We start from the raw sequence: 21,237 nt of genomic DNA on the forward strand, positions 1-21,237 counted from the left end.
ACAAAAAAGAAAACCTGGGTTTGGAGCTTGTCAACACAGCTGTGATCTCCTGCCTCGGACTGAAAAACAACTGTGCCAGAAACCAGCCAAGCACTGTTTTGTAACATTTGTGTTTCATCAAAACGTGCATTTAAAAAGCCTATGTGTTGCCATGTTAGTGACAAAGCAATGATTGATTGTACTGTAATGAAAGGATTGAATAATTTGTTTTGGTGTGTATGTGTTAAGTGACGAACAAAAATGAAAAATGTAGATTTTGGATGGCATTTTGAGCGCTTGAAACACCAGGATATTTTCACCATGAAGAAACCAACAAGTGGTCCTATTGACAACTTGCAGTTTAAGTGCAGGAATTTACATTTAGTGTCCGAGGAACTGGATGACACATAACATAAACATTGGATTAATGATTTTTCCCCATAGACTTTCATTTAATTATTTGTTTGAGTGGGACAGTGTGTAACAACCAAAGTACATACTGTACAAAGACATAATGTGTATTAGTGGCTAAAGGTGGACTCTATACACAAATTAGTAACATAGTTTAATTATTCAGCTTTACTAATATCATCTAAAGTGCTTTCATGTAATGCGTTGAGTATCACTTTAACATTGCTGACTCATTGTCTTACGGTATCTCTACTGTTCGTCTCTGTTCCAGAATAATAATGATAAAAATCAATCATACATTAACAATTAACATGTTTATTTAGTGTATCCCCCTTTCTTCATTAGAAAGTTATTTTTGCACATAGATGATGAAAACTGTATGAATGAATAGTATTTTATAAATCGTTGTTTGATGGAATCAAAGGGTTTTTGTTTATTTGCGACTGTTTTCACAAAAAATCCAATGAGGAGCAGTTGAGCGTGGGTTAAATTTAATAAGCTGAAGGCAAGAAAAACAACAGTACCTCATCTACTGCTTTAATCTTTCAGACGAGACCAAAAAGTGTTTTCTCACCCCGCTTTAACCCTGTTCATCTGTGAGTTTAGCCATTGATTGGCTAAATATGTGGGAGCGGCAGAACAGCTGGTTCATGTTGTGTGCTGGCGTCAGGCCCGATCTCTTAGGATTGCGTATGTGGGCGTAAATCTTGGAGGAGATATATTTTGCATGTCTTGTTTGACCCAGTCATGGTGGTTGGTTGGGTTTTCTAAGTTCCCCCTCCAGAAGTTGTAGACTGAAAACAGATGCACTCAAGTTTGAGTCATTCTAAAGGATTTTACTTCACTTTCTTACCTCACTTCTGTTCTGTTGACCAAGTTTTTCTCTTGTTTCAATTCATAATGACATTTTAGACATTAACAATTACATTATTTCATTATGTCAGTTTTGTTACACACCCTCTCTCATCCCTTCCTTATCTGTCCCATCCTCCCTCAACAACTCACAGATAGATAGGAACACATGAAGCCAATAATCTCTGGGAGCGGCTTGAAAATATTTCTATTTTTCCGACCACGGCAGCCTTGTTTTTCAGGGTGTGAGTATAAATGACAATAACCAACAATAAAATGCTAATTTCATTCCCAGACTTTTGTTAGTGTTCGATTATCTTAACAGAGATATTTTCTGGGCTCCTAAAGGTGCAATAGGAAACTCTTATAAAAGTGACTTTTTGTCATATTTGCTAAAACTGTCACTATGTAAAGACAGCATTAAAAGAAACTCGTAATCTGTAAAAAAATGCAAATTGCCAGAATCCATCGCGACCGAGCAAAAAGAACCAATCAGAGTCAGGATTGTGTTTGATGAACTGTGTGTGTGTGTGTGCGTGTGCGTGTGCGTGTGTGTTTATAGCACTTATTATTGACAGCTCCAATTTTACGGTTTAAATGATCAACTTGCGAACTCACTGAAGGATGAGTTCACTCAGAATGTAGGCTTGTTCAAGAAGTTAACCGCTTTAATTTTGCCCCGGTAAGTTGAGGAAGTGTAGTACAGCCCTCTGCTGCAGCCATATCACTGTAGCTGGAGGGAGGAGCTGCTGCCTCGGCTCTACTGACAGTGAAGGATGGGGGAGTTGTCGCTTGAAAAGTTCACATTTTTCAACTTTGAGCAACTAGGTCGCACTTGACCTAGTCGCTCAAATCACGCAAGTCACGTCGCTTGAGGGTCTCTTCAGTCACTTCAGTCGCGTTCGGTGTGAACGCACCCTTATCGGTTTTGTTGTGTGGTTTACTGGCCATTCACACCAGCCTCCTCTGGGGGGAGGGACTTTGGAGGCAGAGCAGGAGGGAGGGGGAGGGATATAAAAGTTGTACTTCAAGTTACCGACTGCACCTTTAAAGGAAACTGAACCCACAGCAAAACGTCTGAAATACCTCCTCATGAAAGCGTCAAAGCTTTTTAGTGATATTTGAATGTTTTTTTTTTTTTATTCAGGTGTTTTTACTGCGCTATTTAGGTTTTGCATATTTCCAAGAGTAATGGAAATCCAGTTTGAGACTGTCCAACAAAGCTGGATGATAACACATTTGTTAGATCCATGTGTGGGACAATTGTGGACACCCTTAATGTAAAAAAAAAAGTTTTTTTTTTAATCAGATAATGAAAATCTTGGCTTGGTAGAGCTTTGAAGTTGCCATTAATTTGCTATTCGAAGAAGTATCGCTCTAAACAACACACTTTCATTTTAGTTGAGTTCATTCAGTTGGATATAGGACTGAATATATACTATATACTATAGACAGAAAGGCATTTATATTTAAACTTTGTGTTGGGAATTTATTATTATTAATAAAAAAGCAGCTTTTAGCCACATTAAGACATACATAAAGTTTTGTTCACAGAAATTCTTATTGTGCTCGGAAACCATTCAGGTCCTGATGATTTGGTTACCCAAAAGAATAAATCACGAAAGCGCAAGTCTAGGCCGACTCAGCTCATTTTTATAGATTCATTAAGTTCTAGCCCTCAGTGGCTGATAAAGATACATGTTTCCTCTGCTTGCATGTGTATCATTGGCGCCAAACGTGTGTACGTGAAGTCATGCCTTTTGTAATTAGCGACCTGGGCTGCCTCGCATTCAGCTTCCGTATGCTTCCTCTCCTCTCTGTCTCTCCCCTCTGACAAGTCTGAAGATAGCAGGTCTTTACAGGGGTCCCTGTTGCTGGGCGATAACGACACTTTATATCAACACCGCACTGTCTTTTAAAATTCATATCTCCCTCAGGTCCTGTGGGTGGCAGCTTTGGCTGCAGTCTAATCAGAATTCCCCTCCTTATAAGCCTCTGTGTGTGTGTGCGTGTGTGTGCATGCATGCATGTGTGTGTGTGTATGTGTAAAGGATAAGGATAAGAGGATAGAACTATTTGAAAGGTCTCACATGGGGGAGTCCAGACTCCTTTCAGTGATAATTCTTGCTTTGGCATGAAAGATTTGGTCTTGACAGAAAATGTTGGATCATAGACTTAAGTGTGAGTGTGATGAGCAGGGCTGTGGTGGAGACGGTGCTGCGACGCCATTTGTGCTCCGTAAAACATGTTGACAACCACTTATATTGGATCCAGAAACAATATTGCTCCTTAAGTTAACACCTCAATCATTAAATGAACACTAAAGTCAGTCCTTACAAAACACCTGATTTCTTCACTTAATACCAACACCCTTTTTCACCGAAAATTTACAAAAAAAAAAAAAGAATAACAAAACTTTTGTGAATGCAACCATGTCGGAAATAAATTGAATAAATAAATAAATAAATAAGATTGAAAAGTAAAGTATTTATTATTTAAAAAAGATCATGGAAAAACTTGGTTAACACTTTATTTGAAGTTTTATACATAAGGCTGACATTACGCTGTCATTATTATGACATGACACCTGTCATTAGCATTAGTGTTATAACCCATTATGACTATTCCAAAGTTTCACTTTACTTCAGGTAATGGAAAATAAACTTACAGTTATAATGGTCTAATGACAGCGTAACGCCAGCCTAATGTATATCCTTTCAAATAGTGTTAACAAAACTTGAGGGAATTCATTAAATTTGCAATTTGTTACAGTGGAAAATAAGGCAGCAAATCATAAACTCAAGATTTAACAACTGAAAACAAAGCATAGCTTGACGTTAGTGGCATTAATTGTTTGAATACATCAATAAATGTATGTTAATGTCTTTAAAACCTTGGAAAAAGCAGAATGAACCTTCTTAAACCCTAAAAATGAAAATAACACAAAAATATGCAGCATATACTGTATGCAGCCTATAGTAATGAATTGAAAAGAATAGGACAGAATAGTTTTTTATTTGTCAATCAAAACATACATACATTCTCCAATGTGTATTTTGAACAAAATTGTGTTGCATCTTTCTTGTGAAACCGGAAAAGAACCCCCAAAAAATAAATAAATCTTAAATAAAGAGAGCATATACAGACAGTTAACGCCATTAATTAGCAATAGGTAAATGTTATAGATTATTAAAACAGAGTATATGTATATCTCTGGTCTATTGTTGTCATATTATGTGAGTGAAACAGTGGTGGAGCACCACCAAATTGAAAATAAAATACTAGACATCAATTTATTTCCGAGAACTAAACACATCTCATAAAGAAGTGGAAAGGTTTTAATCAAAATGAAAACAAATGAATCCATTATAAAGAGAGTCAAACAGTAAAAATCTAAACTGAATGAATGGATGGTTATTCAGTAAAATCCAACTGTAGTGTACTGTTCATAACTTTTTTATCAAAACATTTACATGGCAAAACATAGAGCTTCAGCTACTAACATTCAAATATCCGTCCTGTATATGAATTTAGACTAGAGGAAAGTATCTAAAACGCATGTCCATCTCCCTCTTCTAATCGATGGGCGAGCAGCACTAAAGGAGATGTGTAAATGAGTCAAACGACTGGGCATTCACAGGCCTCATTTCCTCAGTAATTAGATCAGGATCTCCTCCCATACCGTGAGGTTTTCATTATTCCCCACTCCTCCTGTTCTGTTTCCCTTTCCTTTTGTCCATTCAGTGAAGCACATTTATTAGAGCAGTGCAATGAACCATCAATAGGGACATCTTTGTGGATCAACTGTAATCAGATGATCCAATAAAAGAAGTCGTATTCCCTAAATGAAGTAGCCATAATATTAGCTCCACTGCTCTAACAGAAGTGAATAATGCTGATTTTACTGTATTATGCCACCTGTTTGTCAATGGGAAGTATTAAGCAGCAAAAAAAAACATGTTTATCATGCATTTAAGTTAGAGTTAGAAGGAGAACATATTCAACACAAACTAAAAGGTTGACCTAAAAGGTTCACTAATGCACATCAAGGTTAGCCTCTGTTGCTTTATCCCAGTAACAAGCTACTTGAGCTCAAATTGCCTCAGAAGATTTGATAAATCTTTTAGATATTCCATCATTTCCCTTCATTCATTTTGGTGTATTAAAATGTAATTCGAACAAACAAGCTAATTTGTAAAACGTTGTTGTATAACCCCAGCTACAGCTATTGGGTTCAAATTTCAGGCTATATTTACGTGACTGTAATAAAGAAAGACAATCAACATCCTCAGATATCAGCCTTCCAGCAGCTTATGGTTTGTTCTATTGATCTTAAACTATATTTAGTTGCAGACACAATATGAAACAATAGTCAGAGCTTATTGGCCACACTTTGAAGCCCTTCCTTGTGCAGGGCATAATTTAATCGCTAACACATTGCAATTTGCAAAAAATTTGGGCCTGAATGCAAAACATTTTGCCCATACATTTGTTCATACACTGTAAAAAAATGCATTCAAAATTGCACTGTAAAAAGGTGAACCGCGTTATAGCGAGGGACAACTGTATTTGGGTATGAAGTAGTGTTGATTAATCCTATTGTCCTACTTTAGTGAAAGTATTTATATTTGGCATACTTGTTGTAAAAGTGTAAGTGTGACTGCCCTCTATGAGTCTACACTGGCCCCGCCCCTTCTATAGAAACTAGCACCTGCCCAATCTGGAATCTGTGTCGAGTTGGTTGACTCGAGGGAGAATATAGCATCCATACATAAACATATAATACCTATAATAGCATAGCATATTCATATACATTTCATAGTATAGACTGGGTGTGTGTTTACTACTTCAGAAGCCCCGCCCATAATCAAGGTTTTTTTTATTTTTCTTATTTTCAACCTCGATGCATGTCAGCCAAAACCTCTGGGTTTATTTACTCTTTAAGGTGAGAAAAGGAAAACACTGAAAAAGTTTTATCTTCAAAGTTTCTAATAACACTTATATGTGATGCCACAACAGAATACTGTAAAATTATTCAGGTGTCACATTTTGGAAGTCAGGCATTACTTAAATTTGCATAAAAACCATGCAGACTGAATTGTGACATGTAATATGTAGTGTTCTTTTAGTTTAGCATTCACACTTTTTGGCTTTATTATTTCAAGTGTATCATGAAAGATCCAAATATTCATATTGGAGGAATTGTGATTGACACCTTCCATGATTTGTGGCAATGCTTCCACAGTACACGAATAAGTGAGTGACCTTAATTTGGAATTCATCCCAAATCCTCCTTCTCGTAGTATAAATTTGGTCCTATTAGGAATAGAAAGATGAACACAAACATGCCTTTCCTATCTTTTAGTTTCTTTCCAACCCCAACCGGTGCTGGTGTGCGCTGCACTCGCCCCATTTGTGCTTAGTCAGCTTGAAGTGCGGATGCATTTCAACCTAAAAAGCTCTGGCTGCATTCCTGTGGCAGCATCCGAAGGAACATTTGATCAAGATGGATTAAAAACTGCAGTCTGAGCTGAGCTGCCAACTCTCGACACAGCCTGCCATGTGCAGAGCTGCTGTTTCCTCCAATTTAAAAGGGCAACTTTTAATCTAATTTCCCCACTTATAGAAAGGCATAATGACTAATCGTGTTGCCTATTAGCCCAGAGTACGCTGGAGTTGTAGGCATTACTGACAGTGAGAAATGTCTGTTTGAAATCTAACTCACCATGTATTTCAAAGGAATACTCAAACCAAGTGGGTTGCAATTGAGTTTAGATGAGTGTATGTGGTTGGGGAAGTGTACGGAGATAGCTGGGACGGACAGAAACAGCACAGTTAAAAGTCACCACTCTGCAATGTCAAGAGAAATTACCAAGGGAAAGGAGATTTAGCTTTTACTTGTATGCATAAAATATATTACAGTACCAGAGAAAAATAATAAGCCAGCCTGATTTGTTTGCACTATTATAGTTGAAGACTATGACTCAAACTTAGGATTCTGTAGCTGACTTGGTAGCTACCAATTTCACTTACATACATTTAGTTCTATATTCTTCTTCTTCTTCTTCTTCTTCTTCTTCTTCTTCTTCTTCTTCTTCTTCTTCTTCTTCTTCTTCTTCTTCTTCTTCTTCTTCTTCTTCTTCTTCTTCTTCTTCTTCTTCTTCTTCTTCTTCTTCTTCTTCTTCTTCTTCTTCTTCTTCTTCTTCTTCTTCTTCTTCTTCTTCTTCATCACACTCTATTCTGGGCTGTTCTGACCATTCTAGCCCAGTTGGTCCCTTGTTGTTTCAGTTCTGCCTCAATGTATTTCCTCCAGTTGTTGCCAGGCCGGCCTCTCTTTCTCTTCCAGGTCAAGGCATGGGGTATGCTGCTGGACGCTGGCTTCCTCAGAGCGTGTGTGATCCAGCCCTATTTCCTATGCAGTATCTGTTTAGCTACTGGTTCCTGTCCTGCTCATTCCCACTAGGGGTTGAACAGACTAGTCAATTAGTCGACTCGTCGACTTTAGCGTTGTCTCGAGACTCTGTCCACATGACGTACGCACGGCAAGGCAGTACAACATCAAGCGTTTATCGCTCCTTCCTATATATATACTGTATATATATATATATATATATATATATATATATATATATATATGCTAACGTTAGCTGTAGTGGTAACATGTCTGTTTATTAAGCAGATCTGGAAAACATCAGCAGCAAAGGGCGGAGGCTCCGTTAGCAGGGGAAGACTGCTGTTGTGCCAAAATCTGTGACCCAAAAATATCTGTGACTGGAGGTGCCAACAGTTCCAACCCCCCGTGGCTTCTCGGCAGATATTTACTCCCTCTTAAACACGTTTGTAATTCAGTACCCTACTGTACTGGAGAGTGTAAACTCAACGTCCCTTGAACCTTGAGAATGAAAATACTTTGAATTATTCGACCATTATAAACAGATTGCATAAAAGATGGAAAAACAGCTGAAAAGTACCATGGACAGGGGATCTTGTCAATAGAGAATAAGGTGGTTCACAAAATGAATTTTCACCAAATTTTGCCAGATCGCTTTTTGCCCTGTTCCAGTTGACGTTGTTAGCATCTGTACCAAAAATGGAGTCAATCGCTGCACATATAGGGGTGGCGCATAACTTTTTCCACAATGTTGTCATTATTTTTTATTTTCTAGAATAAAATTTCAACAGTTTTGATGTTCTTACTTATTTTGTATAAATACAGGGGGAAGCTATCAATGCTCAAATTTTGGTACAGGTGTTCAAAATATCAATAAGAAGAAGGCAAAATGTCATCTGGCAAAATTTTGAAAACTTTTTTTTATAGCATTATATTGTGAACCACCCTAATAGAGAAGCTTTCTATTTTTCCCAGTGTTGATTGATTCCCTGTAACACTGCAACAATCGGTGACAGAATTTAAGTTTGGAAAACTTCATATATGAGTTTACGTCCCTCATTACCAACCTATATTATCTATGGTTTCAATAGCGCTAGGTTGTGTTTGTTAACTGATGGGTTTGATAACTAAATCAATGGTTTGAAGACACTTCAAAATCAATTAGTCTTTTTAATTAAGAGCTGCTTCTGTGGTGTGATGATTGATGTTTTTCCAGTGGTTCAGAGCACTAAATTTAAACTATATAATTAAGTTCGGCTCTTGGTTTGTTTGACAAAATAGCTTTTTGTTCCACAGAAACATTCCGACACTGAGTAATTACCGGAGGAAAATGTCTTTTTCAGAAGGAAAGGTGAAAAGAAATAGACCAATGTAGAAATAATTAATCTGATTCAGACCTTATTGGCACCAGGAGTCTGTGGATCCCTTTAGATGAGTCAGTGATAGATCACCATTTCTATTGGTTTTTTCCTCACCACCTCCTTCCAACACTGCAGTTCACTCATCCACGTTGAGATTTCAACCTAACTTCGACAGCACACTCATAAAACACAATTAACTTCTTTTGCTCTGTCTTATAAATATTCATTAAACAGACATTTTGTCAGTTTGTTCAAATGATTGCAATCACATTAGCATAATTAAACATTATTTATGTTAATGCTGTTGGGCGAGCCGCTCTAACAAAACTCCCTCGTCGTGTTTTCAAGCATGTCGCTGCTACAAAGAAACATGATGGATAGTATCATTATACTGGGGAGACAATGGAAGTCCTGCGGTATTGTTATTAATGCACTCTGTTAATAATAAGTAGGCATGTGTGCAGAAGGGGTGGCCGTTGGAGGAGTGAGCGAGTAAGATCCAAGGATTTCGTGAGTCGAAGAAAAAGGAAATGTTTGGTTTGAAGCTGTCGGGCTGTATTGAGAAATAATGGCTAACTAGTGACAAGTTAATAGAAGTGCAATGTCGATTTCTTTAATTGCACCAATTGGTGTGGGGAAACATTAGACAGTAGGTTAGCATTGCATGCCAAAACCAACTGCAGGACTCTTTATTCAGGAAATCTTATGGTTTTACACATAGAAAAACAAACGATCAAGATACATTGTCCCAATACGTCTGCTGTAAAGATCAATACTGTCAAACAAAGATCAACACTGCCAAACAAAGATCAATGTTGTCAAACAGCCAAGCTGCGTCACAATTCTGCGTCCCAGAAGGAACGGCAGGGGCAAGAAACACAGCCAAAGCAGATGATGGAGTGGAAAGTAGACGGTGGAAGGAGAGTGAGGTCTTAGAATTAATAAAAGTGCTGACCTCGGTTGTACAGAAGTTCTATCAGTGCCACACACGCCAGACAAGATGCTTCCATATTGAATTAATTAACTGAATTTCAATTAATTTCAATGTCATTTAGCCAACGCTTTTATTCAAAGTGACGTACAACACGAGCAGTTATGGTTAAGGGACTTGCTCAACGTCCCACAGTGATGGACCAGGTTGGATTCGAACCAATGAGACTCCTATTACAAGCTCCAACTTACTTACTATCAGGACCTCTTCTGCACATACAGTAAGTAAACTTTTCATACTGTAAACAGACATAGTCAATGCCCAAAAGTCTCATTTGCTGCCAGAAAATTTAGACATGCTAATATTTTTGAAAAACATGTCATTATCTTAAATCTGGGTTGTGTACAAAAATAAAATCATGTAAATATGGGCTGTTCTGGTTTTATGTTGTAAAAAAAAAAAAAAAAACTTAATGCACAGGTAGGGTTTTTTTTATCATGATAATGATGTTTTGGTTTTCATTTCAGACTGGCATTCATTTTCAGTCTCTGTTTTTACATTCTATTTGCAGAGTGGCACTTTTTGCACTTTAAATAGAAAAAAAATGTTCTTAGTGAGTTGAAAAGGTCATACCCAGAGTAAGTACGTAAGCATGCCCAGAATTAAGTAGTAAGTAAAATAAAAGCATACTTATTTTTCCAAATGCAATTATTTATTTATTTTTGTTTTTTTCTCCCTGTCGAAAATATTGTGCCCTTATTTTGAGCCCATTATTGTCAATGGCAGTCTTTCTCAAATGGGGGTTTGCAATGGCACTACAAGGGAGAGAGAGAGAGAGAGAGAGGAAAATTAACAAATGAAAGCATTATGGGGGTTTATAATGTTTATTTTTAATTAATAATGATAATGATGATGGAAATGATCTTGATTAAAACATGAACTGAAAATACAAAGGTCAGTCTTTGTCCCATACCAGATGACCATAAATGATTAAAACTACAGAAATCAATCTATTCAGGAGGCACTAAATAATGGTACTAAATCCTTGCACTTATTTACAAAATGATATTATTTAATTAAAATGTTAATGTTCAATTAAAATTGCTTTATTGATGTTTTTTCATAGAATTTTGAGCAAAATGTTGTAGTCGGACAAAGGGGATACTTGGATTCAGAAATAAGAGAAAGGCGGTACTTGAGCCAAAAAAGTTTGAGAACCACTGGTCTATCTACTGGCCTCGTAACTAGAAGTTAATCAAAATGCTATTCCTGGCAGCAGTCTGAGGCTGCTTTCACACCGGTATAGCCAGGACAGTTGAATTGCTTTGATTTGACTCAGTTCGTGTTCTCAATGCATTTTTTGATGGGCCACAAAATTAAAGGGGAAACCCTATCACTTACAGATTTTTAATGTATGGAACCAAAAATCTAAACAATTTTCAATTCAATTCAAATTTATTTGTGTAACACAAGTTACAACAAAGTCATCTATAATGCACTTATCAAAATATAAAATTCATAATAAGACAGAAAAAACCCAAGATCCACATGAGCAAGCATTTAGTGACAGTGGGAAGAAACAACTCCCTTTTAACAGGAAGAAATCTCCAGCAGAACCAGGTTCAGAGGTGGCAGCCATGTGCTGCAACTGGCTGGGGTTAGTGGACAGAAGTACCAACAGAACAGGATAGAGAGATAGAACATCAGAGTGTCCCAGACCATTGATCAGGAACTGCCATCATCAACACCTGAAACAGAGTAGAGAGAGAAGTGCGAGGAGAAGGCACTGACTGCAGAAAAACATGATACAGTATTATCAAGACACCTTGCCTTGGCCTTGGGCCTCACTCCCAGTGGCCTAGTCATTACTTATTGTAAAGGTGACGAATCTCTTCCAGTTTATTGGTAAGCTAACAGCGTACAAAGTCTGTAAATGCAACCGTTGACAGACGAGCCCATGTCCGCTCTAGTGGTTAGGTTATGTTATGATTCAGTCCTGTTTATGCAGACTGTAAATCATAACCATCAGAATTTGAATCTCTTCCATTGGCTGGCTATTTGTAGAAGGAAATATTCAGTATCAGGTTATTTTTACAGATTGTACAAACCCTTGTGTTATTGAGATCTTGCTCTTGTTATCGAAATAGATCATTATGTACATTTACCACACACACACACGCCTTATTCACAAGTTTGGATTTTCAAAGCACTTCAAAGTTTTCTCTGCGAGCTCTAACTGTTCATGTGTTCACACTTGCCCCCAAACTTTTCATTCACATCCAAAATCACACCTCTTGTTGCAGTTGGGTGAATCCCTGAATGAACTCGTCCAAACATTCTTGTGGTTCTCCACATGCCTTTGGGCGTGTTTGACACATGAGTACACTCCCTGTACAACCGAACGCCAAATAACAAAACAGAGTATGAGTCATAAGGGCGTGTACGTTTGAGTTTGTTCCCATCCATTCACCACAATAACACAACTCACAGGCCAGTGGCTTTTTCCCCGAAGCCATCTGTCCTGATGATAAGCAGTGTTTACACAACAATAGTTAGTTGCAGACAGACAAGCTTGCAGGAAAGTTTTTTTATGTGCTTGATGCAAGCTCAATCTGCTTGTCAACAACGTCTTTACTTTGGTTTATTTCATCACATCCATTGTGAAGACCAAATTTGTAACCAATGGGTTTTCTTTGTGTTCTTTAAGTTTGTTTTGCAAACTCAGACACAACTAATTAGGCACCGTGATGTCAAAATGTCGATTAGAGCTTATATCGGATGTCATAAGATATCTTATATTTGCATAGAATGAAATTTGTCTCTCATATGTACTTTAAACAAATTTTGTAGCCACAGGTTAGTCTGTTGAAATTAGGCTATGTTAATCCTTTGTCAAAATATACAAATTATTATAGATTATTCAGTTTTTCCTCCAAGTTCCTTCAACTTTCCATCACTCCTGGTCTTTCTCCTCTTTTCTAATAAGCAAAGAATTTGTCTCTCCTTTGGCTTTGTGTTACTAGTATATATATATATTTTTTTTTTTTTTTTTCTCTCTCTCTTCATTTTCACTTCGTCTGCACATGCTTTCGAAGGTCAACACTACATGTAGTGCAATCTTTTTTACAACAGCTATGCATGTTTTATCATCGCGATGAAATAAATACATTTATTGTAATGCATAATAGTGACGATCACCAGCCATCAACAAGGAAGGGTAAAAGAAAACTTTATTAGAAGGAAGATATAAAAAGAGAGATGGCAGTGTTACACCTAGGTGATGGGGAAGGCAAAAGGGGAGAGGGAGTTAGGGTGGGACCATGGAACGATGCTACTGTTGTAAATGTGTGTGTTCTGGGGTGCTATTGAACCAGTCTGTAGTATATATTTTTATTGTCAGCTGATGGATGATTGCCACTAATCCAGACATTTAAGGTTCTAACTGCATTATCAGAAACACATGGCAACAGCTACCTAATCTACTTGGCAGTCGCTAAAAGAGAACTTGTCCTTGCCACTAGATACAGCACCACCAGTGGTGGTGGTGTTGCAACGTCATTTGGTCAAAAATTCACAATATCCTTTCAGCATTATGTAATTCAAAGTGTTCTGAGAGAACACTGGACCTCTGTATTTGAGCTTTAGAAATTCAGGACCGTGATGCTCCTTTTTCACCTAATCAGAGATCTTTTTACAAACAGAGTGCTCCATGAGCTGCTATGACTAAAGTCAATGCTTGTTTACTTAGTAAAAGTTCAATGTCGGACTCTCCAGCAGGAGAAGCCCCCATTGCGGTGTTAGGCGCAACAGTTACACGACAAAGCAAGCGGAAAATTTAAGACCGGCAAGGTGAAGCAGCAGTCTAAAGGCACAAACATACTCCGGCAAAACAGACTCCACGGAGGCCCGTGCGAACTCAGAGCAAACTCTCGTGTCCGAACGCAGTCCGTCCCAGGCACTGGCGTCAGAGGGAGAGTGATAACAGACGAAACAAATTGCGTGTAAACCTAAGAGAAGCATATCCACGATGGAGAGAACATGTGTAATTAATTTGCAGTCTGGTGTGGGTTTGTTCTGACCAGACACTGAACAGGACAGGATAACTGTGAATTAAAAACAGGAGGGGTTGGGGGGGCGTGGTTGATTCCATAAATAGTAAGTCTCACAATTATACATACTGAAGCTTTAACTACTACAAGTTATTTAGGATTTTTTTTTTTTTTTTTTTTGGTTTGTGGGGGAAAAAACCAGAGCACCTGGCTAGCTAGCTAACCACTAAACCACTGTGCCGCCCCACTGTGAAAGTTACAGCTTACAAAATAAAATGCAAATTTGTATATTTTCTACAGAAGTAAAATACTGTAGGCGTTACACTTCACAATACAGGGATGGTCAAATTAGCTGTCAAGATCAAAAAGCAACCCTGAGTGTAGGTTGTAACACATCCTCGGAGTTCAAAGAGGGTGTATTAGAGGAAATTATACGAATAAGTAGTGTAAGATGCCTAGAAGGTAAGTAAGTAATTGTGCTTTATATCAATTAATGAAGTCTCGACCTGGGAAATGAGCCCAGCATTAAAGCAGGAGTGGATTTCTGTGCACCTGCAGTGACTTTTAAATTAAAATCAGCATGCCATGAAGAAGTGTATTGAAAGAGCAACAGCAGTTCAGAGGTTGTTATCTTCGAAAACTGAAACAAAGGTGCTATGTTGTTTAAAATAAATAAATAAATAAAAAATCTATCAATAATTCTCTTGCCCTAATTGATCCATCACATTTGTAATTACATCTGCAGCCAAATTTGAGTATTTTTACCACACACAGGAATTAAAACATATTTAAGTAAGTTCTGAGACACAAGTTCTCTAAACAGTAAAATATTTGTCATATTTAATTGAAACTGTAGTAAAACAAAGTGAAACCATTAAGTTCACTTTGTGGAAGGTTTCTTCTCTCTTCACTTCATAGAGATTGTTTGTACATTTATTGTTCCTCTTTAAAATGTTTTTATTGTGCTCTTCATATTTTATTGTTCTACATATTTTCATGTTTATTAGTCCCCCAGTGTTTTACAACTGAAAGTTTTATAGTCTTACTTTGTCTGGCACCTTGCAAACACTGAACCGTGAACTGCGCTAACTGCTACGGAAGATGCTGTAAAAAAAAAAAAAAAATAGCAATTGTTTCCAACCACAGTAACGTTGGTGTAGTGATGTGTCATTTGTGTCACGGGGATGAAATGTGAGACAGCCTTCGGGAGTAAAGCCGGTTGTTGAGTGACGCCGTGGAACTATAGCAGTTTCAAGCATTTAGATTCTAGCCCAAAGCTTGTGTTTGACAGGCGAACTGCAGCAACATGTTGCAAATCGTAGTAGTTTTAAAGTGTGCCATTTACAATGGACTTCTTTCCAAAAACACGAGGTGGACTGGTTTTCAACTAACAATCAAAAACTTCATGATGTGAATCTGAAAAAGGTCAAAGCTGAAAGGCACGAGTTGAAACGGTCGTCATTGGTTCGTGCGGAGAGAAGGTCAGGGTACGTTTTGATCGTTGGATTGTCGGTTTCAAAAAAGTGTGTTTAAAAAAAACAAAAAACATGTGGTTATTTGTTTTTCACTTTGAAATTCAAAAATGAAATTTGAAATTTAAGGCGTTCAAGGCACAAAACTTAAAAAAACTGATTATTATCTATTTCTAGACGAAGACAAATAAATAATAAAAGACAGAAACAAATAAAACAGGTATAAAACAGGGATAGCTTTTTCTGTCTTCTAATACAGTGGTTCTCAAACTTTTTTGGCTGAAGTACCCCCTTTCTCTTATTTCTGAATCCAAGTACCCCTCTGTGTCCGACGACCACTTTTTGCTCAGAATACTACGGAAAAAAAACTATAGAGCATAATGATGGAATTAATGAGTTATAACACACATTTTAAAGAATCTCATTATGTAAATAAGTGGAATGAAACAGTGTTTAGTGCCTCCTGAATAGATCTATTTCTATAGTTTTTATCATTTCCAGTCATTTTCTCTCTTAGAGTGTGTTTTTGGTGTCCTTTTGTGTATTTTGTTGTTGTTTGTCCATTCTGTCTATTAATCGGTATATTTTTCTCCTATTTTGTGAGTTTCCGTTATCATTTTGTGCGTTGCTTGTAATATTTGTAATATATTTGTAAACTATTTGTAATATAATTTCTCAACTTAAAATAAACATTATAAAACCCCATATTTTGCCAACACTGTTCTAATATTTTTTTTTGTTCTTGTTTCCAGAAACCAACTGCTTTTTACACTTTTGTTTATCCCTTCAGGTTCAAATTGAATTTTTGAATTTCAAATAAAAAAATCCATATTTTTTTGTATGACCAAAACACACTGTTACCAGCGAACTTTTTTATTTTTTATTTATCAATTCTACTAAAAGTCCAAAAATGTCTCCCCATTTTCTTTCTTTCTTTCTTTCTTTTTTTTTTTCTTTCTTTCTTTCTTTTATCAAATGTCCACCGTGTGGGCTACTACCAATCTCTGCTACACATGCAACAATATAGAGACTGTTGAATTAAAATCACATGCAGATACAATCAGAACAAGCCACAATGCCTTTGTAAACAAAAGCTGTGATAATCTCTTCATCAAATGGAATATTAATAATGAGAGAAGAGCCAACTTTAATCACAGATAAGGATTTTATCAGCCTTCTGCGAGCATAAATCTATTCCACACTTTAGCCTCGCCTAACGATAATATAAGTGGGATCGGTTCATAGCAGACAGAAAGGGAAATAAACTGTCTGCTAATTATGAAACCATTACATCTACATCATTTTTGGTTTCATTTCTGAAATGTATACAGAGCACAATAACAATCCAAACTGCTTTAAATCTGCTCGCTTTGTCAGTCATAATTATTGACTATTTTTTGGAGCCTGTGAGTCAGATTTATAATTAGGACACATTAACACACGACACTTGCTCATTTACCACAAAAGCTATTCATTTATATTGAACCTAAAAGCACCAGAAGAAGAAAAGACTGTTGACATATCACCCCCACCCGCCCTAAAAGGGCTTTGAATTCAAAAGATTTACATTTTCATCACATTTTAGTGCACAAAAACTAAAAGCTTTATTTATAGAGTTTAGAGTGGTCAGTATAATTAAAATATACTGACATTTTTGTACACAGAAATGAGTGTACAAAGAATAAAAAAGACAATGATAGAGAAAGCAGCTCCAGAGACATAATGGTCTATCAGGGTCTCATAATTCATTCTAGTTTTATACTTAAATTGTATATAGTGTAAGATTCTACTGCCTGGCTGTAATACAGGGGACATAGTAGAAAAGTCAGTATCTCCACTCCAGGGTGAAGACGACTGGAATGTCTGAAATGATTTATGTTATACCGCCACCGGATGGAGAGTTTGTTGTATAAAACAGGGGTTCTCAGCTGGTCTCACCCTAGGACCCACATTTCGCCACGGTCATTAAATTTCAACCCAATTTTTTTTTTTTTTTAATACAATCAACCAAATTTAGTTTAAAAAAAAAAAAAAAAAACTGTTGAAAACACAAATATATGATATTTGCATTTAACAGCATGCCCGTCAAAAGAAAATTTTCTTTAAAAATAAAAGGCACATAAAGTATTTATTTATTTTTGACGAGCTTTCCGCGACCCACCCAGTACAGGTCCGCGACCCACTTTTGGGTCCCAACCCACCAGTTGAGAATAGCTGGTATAAACACAACAACTACTTTAAACACATGAATATAGATTTGGAGAGAGGTAATTGATTTTAAATGTTTAAATTGTCTAAAATGTTTAATCAGGAATGTGGTCAGGGTCACACTTATTTATTTATTTTTTTATTTATTTAGTTTATTTCATAGGGACAATGTACAAAACACTTTGATTTTACAAAAAGATGCTTTGTATCAGTTTTAGCTCATGCTAATTTCCATCTGGGCAGGTGCACACAGTATTAAATCATTACATCACAATTAACTGTCAGCAGCACTAACAAATACATGCAATATTAGCTCAACAGTAATCATTTAAAATTAATCACATGGTTTATTTTCAAGAAACCATCACAGCCTAAAATCTAGACAATATAGTAAAAAAAAAACAGCTACGAAATTACATTGTGAAATGTAAGTGTGCTGATGCTGACACAGCATGATAAGTGAATTTTCAGTTAAAATGAGATACTGTCCATGGTTTGTGCAATGCTGCTCCTTGCTGGTGGGAAAAGGTAAGAGCTGTAGTAACTCAGTCATTTATATTATTATTAGATGCAAAGTGTTTATTATCATGTGCACAATATGGAAACTACTTTATTTTACTGTCCACACTGGATGCCACAAAAAATACTACTACTACTACTACTACTACTACTACTACTACTAATAATAATAATAATAATAATGACAGTAATTTAAAAAAAAGTAATTAAGATACTTAATTATATATATACATGTGTATATATATAAGTTTAAAAGTTTGGAATAAAATGAGTGACTTACCTAAATTTGTTGTGTACATGACTGCAGTGCTGCTTACAGTTCTCATGACAGAACAAATACCAATAATCTAGTATAAATATAATACCATTGTGGTAGTAAAAAGCGATGTCACAATAAAATTAATGCAAAAAAAAAAAATCAACTCTCCTATTAAAGCATCATGTTAATGCTGATTATTTCATTTTGTTGTAATTTTTTTAAATTCAATGTTTAATATTTTAGCACACATTAAGTTGCCTTGAGAAATACAACATAATCTAACTCTAATATATACACTAGATTATTCTATTTTCATATACATTTTATTTTGTAGGACACGGTTGCGACTTTTTTCCCCTTTTTTTTTTTTTTTTTTAAATGTTTCGCTAAAAACTATAACGTGCTACGTGACGTCAGGAACGTGCACGCAGCGTCTGGAGCAGTTAAAGGTCAGTGCTCAAGTGCCCAGTGTTGCTTCTGTGAAAACAAAGATAATTTTGTGAAATTCAAGTTATTGTTTGATAAAATTCTTTCCTAGTTAATTAATTGTTACGTTATTTTGCAAGTCTTGTTTTTGGAAATGTCGTTTCATTACATTGCACAGAAACGACATAATTTAGCGAGATAACACAGGAGTTAGAATTTTATTTGTGTTTTTTTTTTTTTTTTTTTTTTTTTTTTAACCATCATGTTGATTTTTGCAATGGTAAAATAAAATAAAAAGTTAACATTAAAAGTTTTTATGTGTTAAAACGGTTTAGGGACAGTCTAGGGACACGTATGTTTAATTAGCGTTGAGTTGCCACAGCTGTGGATATAGACAGTTTTTAATTAGCTACAAACGCTGCGAAAACACTAAATGAATCAAAAAAGGAAAAAAAACTAGAAACACGTTCATTTAGGTACATTATTTTTTTTTAAAAATATATAAATATATTCGTAAATGAGGGTTTTGCATTTGTCAAAACAGAAAAAGATGATGATGATGATGATGAAATGTGCTGTTTTGTAATGAAGGAATATATATGTTGTAGAGTTGTCTTCCCCTTCTTTTAAATGGGGTAAAAGGAATTATAGAGGCCGTAATAAATATTCTGTTACTTGTCAAATTCTGTTTACATTAATGGGATTGGCATGTATGGTAATATTTACTGTATATTTGAATGATAGTTACATTTAGCCCCAATTTTTGGTTATTTCCAAAAAATAATTACTAAATAAAAAGGTTATATTTCTGAAAATTCTGAAAATCCTGCCCCTTTGCAAGACTATTTGCAATAATATGTTACCTTATTTCATGCAGTGGAAGTACTGAAGTATTTGCATGAAGAATTACTGAAGTACTATTTAGACTTAGCTACTTTTACTTGTATTGGAGAAAATAAGCATTGAGTCATTCCCAGCTGTGGATATAGACAGTTTTTAATTACCTACAAATGCCCCAGAACACTAAATTAATCTTTTTTTTTTTTTTTTTTAAACAGCAAAAAAAAAAAAAAAAAACTTGGAAAACAACAATTGGTTACATGAAAAACACCTCCATTTAGTTGCATCATTTTTAAAAATATGAATATATTTGCAGGCGAGGGCTGCACACTTGTCAAAACACAAAAAGATTATGGCATAATGTGCTGTTTTGTAATGAAGGAATATATGTTGTAGAGTTGTTTTCCTCTTCTTTTAAATGTTGGTAAAATGAAATATAGAGGCCAGAATGACTTGTCAGATTGTGTAAACATAAAGTGGATTGGCGGTTTTGCTAAATGGCTGTAATTTATGGTTTTGAGAGAGCTATCTGGAGGATAGAATGCTGGCGACGCTGCCTGGTTTCTGGCTAAAGGCTGTTCATCACTTACTCCCATTGAGAAAGCCCATATTCTCAGCCTATGTGGGTGTGATTTGTGTGAGCCGTCCTATTACGTTGGACTAGATCTATGTCTTTGTCGTCTGGGCTGATTTTAGGGTTTTGTACAACCTGTGTCGGCTTCACTTAACATGACATTCATGATGGTGATCAATAGGATTTATGTTATTGTAAATATGCTTCTCGTGTTGCAAGTATCAGGTCTCAAAATTTCAGAATCAACAAGAATGTATTAGAATCAAGGGGAATTAATTGGAATAAATGGAGAGTTTACAAAGTTGAAGGTTGGTCTTTATTTAGTTTAGAAAATATGTTTTAGCAACAGCTAAACCCAAAACAACTGGATTTCATGAGTATACATACTGGATAATAGGGCTGAACATTTTTGGAAAACAATCTAATTGCGATTTAATATGCGATTATTTTTTAAAGGGTCTGTTTTATAATAAACAATTTCAGATTTATTTAAATAAATATAAAATATACATTTTAAAGCACAGATTACACAACAATAAAGCGAACAAATATGTGGCTTTACCTCTTCAACACATCTAACTAACTTCACGTTTCATGAAACATGTAAACATGTGGACTGCACTTCTTAAACACTCTCTGAACTTAATAGGACAGTCTATGAATAAATAAAATAAACAGAAATAAAGCGTACTAATATCCAGTCATTAACATCACACATACTAAAGTGCAGGAAAGGTAAGGAGAACTATTATCTGCTTTAACCAACTGGACGTTTTTTAGGTAAATCAAACTCCCAACGAACTTAAAATAAATTATAGAAAAAAATAATAATTATAATAATAATGAATAAAAATTGCAGCCTTTGCGATTAGAAAATTGCATATCACGATAATACCACAAATGCAATTAAGCCTTACTAAATAATATATATGCTATTCTGCAATCACATTCAATTTTCCATGCTA

Source organism: Gouania willdenowi, chromosome 17, assembly GCF_900634775.1.
Source record: "Gouania willdenowi chromosome 17, fGouWil2.1, whole genome shotgun sequence".
Classification (NCBI taxonomy): domain Eukaryota; kingdom Metazoa; phylum Chordata; class Actinopteri; order Blenniiformes; family Gobiesocidae; genus Gouania; species Gouania willdenowi.